Genomic DNA, 12,229 nt, shown 5'->3' with positions numbered 1-12,229 from the left:
CCGAAACTCCTAGATTTACACAGATAAGATTCTCAGTTCTTATCAGACTGGTGGAAGCTTTCAGAGTAGCTTCAAGTCTCTTCAATAATGAGTACAGTCCGGTTGAGCTTCTCAAACTGCAGAGCGGTCGAGAGGCTTGGAAACCCTAGGATGATCCTTGAAGATCAGATGTGTAAACTGTAGGCGAGGGTTTATTTGAGCAGCAAGTGAATGATCTTGTAAGTGTGCTCAAGTATTGCTTCAATATATCAGATGAGGACTTCTGATAGTATTCAAGTGATTGAGTTGATTGAGATTTTTCGAGTTGCTTGTCTACCCTCCACTTCTTGAGCAATCTTCCCTTTATATAGGTCAATCATCAACGTCTTTATTTTGAACGTTCTGATGCTGCATTGAATGCACATTTAATGCTTCATAAATGCATTGATGATTCTGCATGAAGATCGTACACTTCTTTAAATGCAGACAACTTCCAGGGTCCAAAACTGGTATAAACGGTCGAATGCTTTATCCGTAGCCATTCTGCGTTTTTGCCATTTTAGTGCAACCTGTTGTCTCGATGCAAGAGTCAACAGATCTTCTGATACGCCGGTTCTGCTTTTGATAAAGATTTTGCAATGAACGTCTTGTCATAAGTACTTGTCTTGAGATATCTTGATAAGCAGTTGGCATTCTACCGGTAGATAGATTTATCCTCTGCTGGTTTGAATAACCAGTCGATAGGCTTGTGACTGCAACCGGTCGAGAGACAAAGGCGGTTGACAAGCTTCCAGTAGATAACTTGAATGGTTTAGACGGTTGCGGTAGGAGTTGTAGTAGATTCCTGAAATACAAAAGATTGGCAGCACATTCCTATACAATGAGTTGTTGTTTGTTATCACCAAAATGTCGGATTCAACAATTTCCCCATTTTTGGTGATGACAAAACTTAAGTGCTCCAAAACAATATGAAAGCATTAAAATGAACTTAATTGAGAGAATGAATTTCATTAATTACAATAAGCATTCTTATTACACCTACTGAAGAAAAACAAAATGAGATACAACTGCGATAAGTAAAGAAGAGACAAGTTGTTCATCTTTTGAACCAACTGGCTCCTCCTGACCTATCGCCTTCTCTTCTTCTTCTGTCGGCTTCTTCCTCACGTCTTCTTGCCTCTGCTGCTCTTCGTTGCTCTTCTTCCCCCTTTTTGTCATCACCTTGGTTGAGTCGAAGGATGATCTCAGTGAGTTGAGTGCCAAGGCAGGCTTGCATAGTATCAATTTTTGCATCTAGTTGAGCAAGTAGAGTAGCTTGCATAGTGTCCATCCGATCATTCAACTGCCTATGAAGGCGGTTTTCGGACCTGACAACTTGTTCGGAGACGGTAGAGAGCGTTTTGATTTGAGTGCGATGATGGGCAGTGATCTCTTTGGACAGATGAGCAAGGTCTCGAGACACGGTCTCAAAATGCCGAATCATCGTCTGGCGTGAATTGTCAACCGATAAGGATGAGTTTGTGATGTCTTGTGAAAAGGATCGAACTGTTTGCATGAGCTCATGAAGCCTATTTATCAAAGTGTGATCCAGAGCTGCGGCCATGGCTTCAATTAATGAGTCATCAGTCTGAAGCATTTGGCTCTGTGTGTCATTCCTTGGTGAAACCGGGCCAGACTCAAGATGATGTGGTGCTGGTGATCTGGCTGGGGAGCTAGCTGATGGACCTTCCAATAGTGGTACAGTTGGAGATGTAAGAGTCTCGACTGCAGCCAAGATGGTTGGTGGAGTAGCAGGATCAGCACTCGGTTCATCCATTATGAGATCTTCCACAAACTTTTCAGTAGATGGAGACGGTTGAAGTGCTGGGTCAGCATCAGTCACTGGCTGTTCTAGAGGTGCAAGTGATACAATAGTGCTTGGTATCTCTGTTGGGGGCACTACTGCTTCACTGCTGCAAGGAGCCTCTGTCACAGAGGTGACAGGAATCTCTTGTGCAATCACTTCGAAAGAATCTTGTGGACGACTGGGAGAGGTGTGAGCGATCGCCGCTGGAGATGAGTGAGCAGTCACAGCTGCTTCCGGTTGAGTTACTGCTTGGACTGCGGTTGAGGCGGGGTCGACCGATGAAGATGCTCCCACAATCGATCCTAGAGCGGATGACTGAAATAGGTCAGCAGTGATGAGACCGGTCAGAATCCCATCTGAAAGAGTAAGAGCAGAGACGTCTTCTTCACCCTGATCTTGGGTAAGAAAAGTCTTCATCATCACCTGTGCTTCCAGTCCATAAGCCTGTAAACAAGCTGCTGAAGCTGTCGTTTTTACGTTGTTAAGAGCTTGGAAGTGCTGAAGTAGTTGAGTGATTTGACGTAGACTATTCTGTAGTCCAGTCAAAATCACAAAGTCATCGGCGGCGGTAGGACTCTTGGATTTGAAGTTCTTGACACGCTCATGTTGGAGAACGCGGCGATCAGATCAATCAGGATTGATACCCGGTGCAGCGGAAGTTTAAAAATTTTATATGGAACGATTCCATAGTGGGTATCAAAACCTTACGATTAAATTGTGTGTGTAAAAATTAAATAACAATTGTAAATTTTTACCTTCAATCTCGAATCGAGATTTTGGACACCAACAGATTGCTCTGCTCTTGTTGTATATCCCTGGAACTGATGGACGAACTGTTCTTCAATCAGGTCCACGAATGGATATTTAATCCCTCTGATAGATTGCACTAGAAAATCTATCAGAAGTTTCTACGAAGAGATTAACGAATTTGATCCGTTAAACCAGACTGTAATTCAAAATTCACAGACTGGATTTTACCGAGCAGAGGGGGAAGGGGGCGGCCACTACTGAGAGAAAATAACTAGGTTTTTCAAAAATTTGTGACCTGTTGTATGTAATTTCTGTACTGCAATAACTTATTTATAATGTAGGCCACTAACAGCTTAGGGCCCATTAGTCATAAGTTCAAGCCCGACAAGCAAAGCCCGCATGTTCAGAAATTAATATAAAATTCATCATGACTCCGATTGATAAACCGATTTCACCAATGTGTACAGAAACCATTTCTGCACCTTTTAAAGTCAAGATAAATTTTTCTGAATCCGAATTCAGTGGTTTCCAAAAATGCCCATCCCTATGTCATTTTAGGAAATCTTACTCCTCTACTCAAAATTAAGAAGTCCAACTTCTTTGTTCATTAAATTTAACTCTTTAAATTTAACTATCTCAACGGGGATTAAAAATCCATTACTCTGTGTGACCCTCAATGGTTAAGGGATACAGCTAGCCGTGGGCTCACAACTCCTTGTGACTCGGAACAACAATTTCCGACTTGCCCATCGAATCATGGTAAGAGCGCCTAGCAACATCGCCCCATGATTCCCTAGGTATCACTGATAGTGCCTGCAAGAACCAATAGATTTTGGTTAGCGTACAGTACGGTCCCTTCATCCATATATCCCGATCGAATCAACAACCATTGGTATATCTAGAGTCGTTCGAGATTCGATAACTATGCAATACATCTTGAAGATCAAATAGTGACATCGCATGTGCTACTAAAAAATCATTTCTTAAACCACATCATGTACTCTGGCCAGAGATTCGTCACACTAATATCTCCTCAGATCGCATAGGATATCCACACTCGCAAGTATGTGGTGAATCCTTGACAACAAAGCATCGACTCCTATATGTGTTGTAACTGTACCCAATCCCGACACCTGATGACCCCAATAGAGTCGGTAAACGAGTCAAAGCACAGTACTAGCATATAGAGTCTCAATGATGTTTCAAGTAGTAAGGACTAATGGTGTACAACCAAAAACGCGGACTTTATCCACTCGATAAGTGATAACCACTTGGAAAGTCTGGATAGGGTAGTTCGATCATTCATCGTATGAATATCCATTTGCATGCTTCGAACATCTCTATGTTCCTTACCAATGAAACGTGGTACTCTGCATCGCAAATGCTAGTCTCAAACTCGAGCGATCCTTATCCTTATTATCGGACGACTTAATCGACTAGGAACAGTTTAGAATACACAGTGACTATAAGATGTGTTTCATGATAGACATCTCCATGTTCTACCACATCTTACATACACTATAGTATATTCAAGGTCTTTATCAAAACAACAATAGTATATCACAATATAACAATATGAAGAAAGATAAAGTCATTGCCATTGATAAAAGTGTAAATTATATTAAACAAAAAATTGTTTATACAAAGAGTCATCAAAGCCCTTAGCCACAAGTTGGCTCACCGGGCACCCACTCTTTCAATCTCCCACTTGCCCTAAAGCTAACTAGTCATACTACGTAGACCCATTGCTTCGCGATGTTTGTCAAATAATGGTCCTGGCAAGGGCTTAGTAAGTGGATCAGCGATATTGTCTGCAGAGGCCACTCTTTCGACAGTGATGTCTCCTCTTTCCACAATCTCCCGGATGATGTGGTATTTCCTCAGTACGTGTTTGGATCTTTGATGAGACCTTGGTTCCTTTGCCTGAGCAACGGCACCCGTGTTGTCACAGTACACCGGGACTGGACCAACAACTTCAGGAATGACGCCCAACTCTTGGACGAAATTCCTCATCCAAACGACCTCTTTAGCAGCAGCTGATGCTGCAATGTATTCTGCCTCAGTGGTGAAATCCGCTGTGGTGTCCTGCTTGGAACTCTTCCAAGAGACAGCACCGCCATTGAGCATGAACACAAATCCAGAGGTTGACTTCGAGTCATCCACGTCACTTTGGAAGCTAGAGTCGGTATAGCCTTCCAATTTTAGTTCTCTTCCTCCATATACCATGAACATATTCTTAGTCCTTCGTAAGTACTTAAGAATGTCCTTCACGGCTTTCCAATGCATTTGACCGGGATTAGCTTGATATCTGCTCGTGACACTCAGAGCAAATGCTACATCCGGTCTGGTAGATATCATCCCATACATGATACTACCTATGGCTGACGCATATGGTACATGTGTCATTTTCTCTATCTCTTCATCAGTCTTGGGACACATAGACTTGGATAGAGAAACTCCATGACACATGGGTAGATGTCCTCTCTTGGACCCATCCATTGAAAACCGTTTCAATATGGTGTCGATGTAGGTTGATTGAGTGAGTCCTATCATTCTCTTAGATCTATCTCTATAGATCTGTATCCCTAGAATATAGGATGCCTCACCCAAATCCTTCATCGAGAATCTACCTGATAACCATATCTTTGTTGACTGCAACATCCCTACATCATTCCCAATGAGTAGGATGTCATCAACATAAAGTACTAAGAATGTCACAGCATCCTTAACTACTTTCTTGTACACGCATGGTTCCTCCGGGTTCTTGATGAAACCAAAATCCTTTATTGTTTCATCAAATTTCTGGTTCCAACTTCTTGATGCTTGTTTTAGACCATAGATTGATCTCTGAAGCTTGCATACCTTATGCTCGCTTTCCATGGATGTGTATCCCTCAGGCTGCGTCATATAGATTTCTTCCTTAATGTTTCCATTAAGAAAAGCAGTCTTCACATCCATTTGCCATATCTCATAGTCATACCAAGCAGCTATGGCAACAAGGATTCTTATGGACTTGAACATTGCAACTGGTGAAAAGGTTTCATCATAGTCAACTCCTTGTCTTTGAGTATAACCTTTCGCCACCAATCGCGCCTTGTAGGTCAATACCTTACCATCAGGCCCAAGCTTTCTCTTGTAGATCCATTTACACCCTATTGGAACAATTCCATCGGGAGGATCTACTAAAGACCAAACTTGGTTTGTATGCATCGAATCTATTTCCGACTGCTTAGCTTCAAGCCATAAATTTGAATCCGCATCAAAAATTGCTTCTTTGAAGTTTCTTGGATCACATCCAACATCGGGTTCATCTTGATCCCCTTCAAGAAGAAGACCATATCGAATAGGAGGTCTAGAAGTCCTCTCGGATCTTCTAGGTACAGGCGTGTCTATCAATGGTTCCTGAGGTGTAGGATCGTTATTTTGTATTTCGGGTTCTTCTCGAATTTCTTCGAGTTCCATCATCTCGCCTTTCTTATCCAATAAGAACTCCTTCTCCAAGAAGGTGGCATTCCTTGAAACAAACACCTTTGTTTCAGCAGGATAATAGAAATAATATCCGATTGAATTCTTCGGATACCCTACAAAATAACATAAGGTGGATCGACTATCCAACTTATCTCCCACTGTCCGCTTCACGTAAGCAGGACATCCCCAAATCCTCAAGTACGAATACTTAGGAGCTTTGCCATTCCATAACTCGTATGGTGTTTTGTCCACTGCTTTAGTGTGGACGTTGTTCAACAACAATACCGCCGTTTCAAGCGCATAGCCCCAAAACAAAGGTGGAAGCTCAGTGAAGCTCATCATGGATCGAACCATGTCCAACAAAGTTCGATTACGACGCTCCGATACACCATTCAGCTGTGGTGTCATAGGAGGAGTCCACTGAGAGAGAATCCCATTCTCTTTTAGATAGTCCAAAAACTCGGTACTTAAGTATTCTTCACCTCGATCCGATCGAAGTGCTTTAATACTTTTACCTAACTTGTTTTTTACTTCAGCCTTGAATTCTTTGAACTTTTCAAATGCTTCAGACTTATATTTCATTAAATATAAATACCCATACCTTGAATAATCATCAGTAAAGGTAATGAAGTAGGTGTGGCCATATTGAGTACCAACTCTAAATGGTCCACAAACATCTGTATGGATCAAATCCAACAGATTTTGACTACGCTCAGGTTTCCCCTTAAAAGGAGATTTAGTCATTTTTCCTTTCAGGCAGGATTCACAAGTAGGTAGAGAGTTAATATCAGACATATCAAACATGCCCTCTCCCACTAGCTTGTTCATCCTCCTTGAGGAAATATGACCTAACCTAGCATGCCAAAGGTTTGCCGGGTTTTGGCTATCGATTTTCCTTTTGTTTGTTGTTGCCGGTTTATCAACATAATTAATTGGAACGTCTTTTAGTTTTAAGTTATATAGATCGTTTTCAAGTTGTCCATTTCCAATCAAACATTCATTCTTGTAAATATTGCAAATCTCATTCACAAAATTGCAAGAACAACCATCTCTATCAAGCATAGAAACAGAAATAATGTTTTTAATCAAATCTGGAACAAATAAAACATCTCTCAAAAGTAACTTAAAATCGTTCTGCAAAATTAAATAAACGTCTCCTACAGCTTTAGCTTCAACTCTGGAACCATTTCCGAGCCTCAGCTGGGTCTCACCCATTCTAAGCTTATTACTTCTTGTCATCATTTGCAACTCATTGCAAATGTGAGATCTACATCTGGTATCCAATACCCAAAAAGTAGTATTAAGAAAAACATTTATTTCAATGTAAAACATACCCTTTGCAGTTCGCAACTGCTCGAGGTATTCCTTGCAGTTACGTTTCCAATGACCGGGTTTCTTGCAGTGATGGCAAACTTGTTTAGACTTGTCCAATTTTGCATGTAACATTTGGCCTTGAGATCATGGTCCAACCATTTCTCTAGTTCGGCCAACCTTTCGGCAGTTACATCAGCCGGGGCTGTTTTCGAAGAAGCCTTTTCTAACACTTTAGAAAATCTTTTCCGAACTCATGACAATCTTAACTTATGGAACCATCCTGTATTGTTTGCGCCAGTAAGTTTGTTTTGTTGGAGAATTGAAACATGTGGATTACGAAGATTCATCATAATGATATACTGAGATGAAACAGACAATTATCGATGATTGTTTAATTAATTTACTAAGACATAAAATATGGCGAAATTTATTTTATGAATCTCACTCCCACTATTTTAACGATTTCACTACCCTCTAGTGAAAACGGGAAACTGTTTTCCTTAGTGGGAACATGGAGTCCAATTGACAAACTATGGTCCCGAATAATATCAGCCAACCATAATTCTCAAAAGGTAGAGCCCAATTGCTTCCAAAGCAACCTCCACGTTTTTACCTCATGTCCAATAAGGGCCCAATAATATGACGTCGTTTATTGTGACATGTCAAGATGACCCATCAATATTAAGTTGTGATGGACGGTCGCCATGTGGATCCCCCAATAATATGAGCCGATCCCATGGGAGTTCCACCCAACTTACAACATGTGTCGATCCAATGTACAGCTTTCCGACGAACGGGCCCCCCCAATAATATGAGCCGGACCGTATCCGCGGGTAGCATTTCATACATTGATCGTTGATGGAAGGTAGGAACATTTAAACAAATTTAAATTTCCTTTATTTATCTTGATATCAATTTTAAATCATATTTAAAATGAGGGATTTTAATTTTGAAAATTTGTCTCATCATTTTTAAAATTTTGTATGCTTGTCGGATTCACACAATTTTGTCTAAAACATGCATACAACTATAATATCACATATTATATAGGATGATCGATTCCATTTCTAATCGACCCGTGGTTGCCAATCACGAGTCTTAGTCCAATCCTAGGTAATATGCAGTATGCAATGCAATCCTATTACATTGAGCTTCCAATTTACATTTCTTCTGTCTTTATTGTCTGCTGGGCCCACCACCGTCTTCAAATCTTCATCTCCCACTAAATCTAATGTATTTACAATAAATAACAATGACAAGTAGGGGATACATTTTTAAGGGGTGGGAACGGGCCATAAACCAAGCCCACTTTTATTTCATATGACAATTCATATTGGGCCATAAACCAGGCCCATTAATAAATCCAACAACAATAAAAACAAATGTAAATTCCTAACATACACCTACAAAATTGGTCATGGCAATCGATCATCCTTATCCAATAACATTTAATTCAAAATTAATTTATTGGATAACATGCAATGACAATTTAAATTTAAAAGGATAAAATCATATTCCATATATAAAATCTTATTTTACATACAAAATCATATTTTATCTTTTTTATCAAATAAAATCATATTTTATCTATAAAATCCAATTTTATACATAAAATCATATTTTACTCAATATATCCATAAGATCATATCTTATCATCAATTGTACCAAAAATAATTAATTTCAAAATTCAATTTAACGGATAAAATATTTAAATTTTGCAAAAATTCAAATTTATCCAAAAATCAATTTTAAAATTTTCGGACTCGAACAATTCGATCCGATGCCTCGTGGACCAATCAAAAATAATTTTCGATCGGATCAAAAATAAAATTTTAACATATTAAAATTTAATTTAAAAATTAAAAAATTAATTTTTCCGCGGGCCGCCCAGGACATTCCCGGGCTGCCCGCGCCCCCTAGGGCTCGGGCCGAGCAGCGACGATCGCTGCCCTGGGCAGCGACAATCGCTGCCCCCCCGGGCAGCGATCCAATCGTTGCCCGGGTTTTTGCCCGAAAATTTTTTTTTTTTTAAATATTTATTTTGTTTCAAAAACCGAGGCCTAAAAATTTTTGTACAATCGATTAATTTAATCGCTTGATCTGAGCAACCTGTCTCTGATACCACTGTTGGAGAACGCGGCGATCAGATCAATCAGGATTGATACCCGGTGCAGCGGAAGTTTAAAAATTTTATATGGAACGATTCCATAGTGGGTATCAAAACCTTACGATTAAATTGTGTGTGTAAAAATTAAATAACAATTATAAATTTTTACCTTCAATCTCGAATCGAGATTTTGGACACCAAAAGATTGCTCTGCTCTTGTTGTATATCCCTGGAACTGATGGACGAACTGTTCTTCAATCAGGTCCACGAATGGATATTTAATCCCTCTGATAGATTGCACTAGAAAATCTATCAGAAGTTTCTACGAAGAGATTAACGAATTTGATCCGTTAAACCAGACTGTAATTCAAAATTCACAGACTGGATTTTACCGAGCAGAGGGGGAAGGGGGCGGCCACTACTGAGAGAAAATAACTAGGTTTTTCGAAAATTTGTGACCTGTTGTATGTAATTTCTGTACTGCAATAACTTATTTATAATGTAGGCCACTAACAGCTTAGGGCCCATTAGTCATAAGTTCAAGCCCGACAAGCAAAGCCCGCATGTTCAGAAATTAATATAAAATTCATCATGACTCCGATTGATAAACCGATTTCACCAATGTGTACAGAAACCATTTCTGCACCTTTTAAAGTCAAGATAAATTTTTCTGAATCCGAATTCAGTGGTTTCCAAAAATGCCCATCCCTATGTCATTTTAGGAAATCTTACTCCTCTACTCAAAATTAAGAAGTCCAACTTCTTTGTTCATTAAATTTAACTCTTTAAATTTAACTATCTCAACGGGGATTAAAAATCCATTACTCTGTGTGACCCTCAATGGTTAAGGGATACAGCTAGCCGTGGGCTCACAACTCCTTGTGACTCGGAACAACAATTTCCGACTTGCCCATCGAATCATGGTAAGAGCGCCTAGCAACATCGCCCCATGATTCCCTAGGTATCACTGATAGTGCCTGCAAGAACCAATAGATTTTGGTTAGCGTACAGTACGGTCCCTTCATCCATATATCCCGATCGAATCAACAACCATTGGTATATCGAGAGTCGTTCGAGATTCGATAACTATGTAATACATCTTGAAGATCAAATAGTGACATCGCATGTGCTACTAAGAAACCATTTCTTAAACCACATCATGTACTCTGGCCAGAGATTCGTCACACTAATATCTCCTCAGATCGCATAGGATATCCACACTCGCAAGTATGTGGTGAATCCTTAACAACAAAGCATCGACTCCTATATGTGTTGTAACTGTACCCAATCCCGACACCTGATGACCCCAATAGAGTCGGTAAACGAGTCAAAGCACAGTACTAGCATATAGAGTCTCAATGATGTTTCAAGTAGTAAGGACTAATGGTGTACAACCAAAAACGCGGACTTTATCCACTCGATAAGTGATAACCACTTGGAAAGTCCGGATAGGGTAGTTCGATCATTCATCGTATGAATATCCATTTGCATGCTTCGAACATCTCTATGTTCCTTACCAATGAAACGTGGTACTCTGCATCGCAAATGCTAGTCTCAAACTCGAGCGATCCTTATCCTTATTATCGGACGACTTAATCGACTAGGAACAGTTTAGAATACACAGTGACTATAAGATGTGTTTCATGATAGACATCTCCATGTTCTACCACATCTTACATACACTATAGTATATTCAAGGTCTTTATCAAAACAACAATAGTATATCACAATATAACAATATGAAGAAAGATAAAGTCATTGTCATTAATAAAAGTGTAAATTATATTAAACAAAAGATTGTTTATACAAAGAGTCATCAAAGCCCTTAGCCACAAGTTGGCTCACCGGGCACCCACTCTTTCAGCTCATTAATCAGCAGAGATAACAGGCTTCCTCGAAGCTTCAAGTCGATGAGCTATCTTCTTCCCAGAGCCTCCGCGATGTCTTCAGTATCAGCAAAAAGAAGCATCTTTTGCTCAATAACATTCAGAGCTTTCCACTTAGAAAATATTTGAGCAAGCGTCAGGTGAGTACGAGAATGATGCCATCTATCAAAGCGTTGTAGGTGACGCTTGACAGTGCGGAGAACGTGAGAGATGATCAAGTTGAGCTCTACAGTAGCTGCTGGTTGAGCCTTAGGTGAGTAGATCATCACACCTTTCCCTTTGTCCTTGGGATCAGCGAGAGTGACCTTTGGAGTTGATGAGGCACCTTCCCTGATTATCACACCCTTGGTAGGACGTGGAGCAGTAGTAGCAGCAGTGGTAGTAGTCTCAACCGTTGGCAGAATTGGTGTTGGAACGGTAGGAGCAAGTCCAGAAAGGGACTTTAACTTCTTGTGCTGCCTCTTCTTCTCGCCTGCAGGCGTGGATGACACGGCTGCTTTGGAGACAGAAGGAGATGACTTGCTGAAGGCTTGAATCAGTGGAACGTTCTCACGTGATTCGTCTTCAGAGTCAGACTCTATGATAAGTTGACGCTTGGCAGATTTCTTGGTATGGGCTGGTTTGGCCGCTACCGGAACTGTTGAAAGCGGTTGAGTGACAGCAACAACACTTGCGGTTGAAGGCAGAGTGTCGACCGCAACCTCTTTCTTGTTTAGAAACTTGAAGATTGTAGACTTGTTGAGCCATTTGGTGGGATGCAGAGGCTCAGTCTTGGAGAAGTCTACTCCAAGGACACTCAAGATGTGGCAAATTTGCAGAGCAAATCCCTCGGATTGCCCTTTTCCCCTGATCATTTCACATAAAGTAGTGGACAATATG

This window comes from Henckelia pumila, chromosome 2 (genome assembly GCF_033568475.1).
Source record: "Henckelia pumila isolate YLH828 chromosome 2, ASM3356847v2, whole genome shotgun sequence".
NCBI lineage: Eukaryota > Viridiplantae > Streptophyta > Magnoliopsida > Lamiales > Gesneriaceae > Henckelia > Henckelia pumila.
This window is presented reverse-complemented; position numbering follows the sequence as displayed.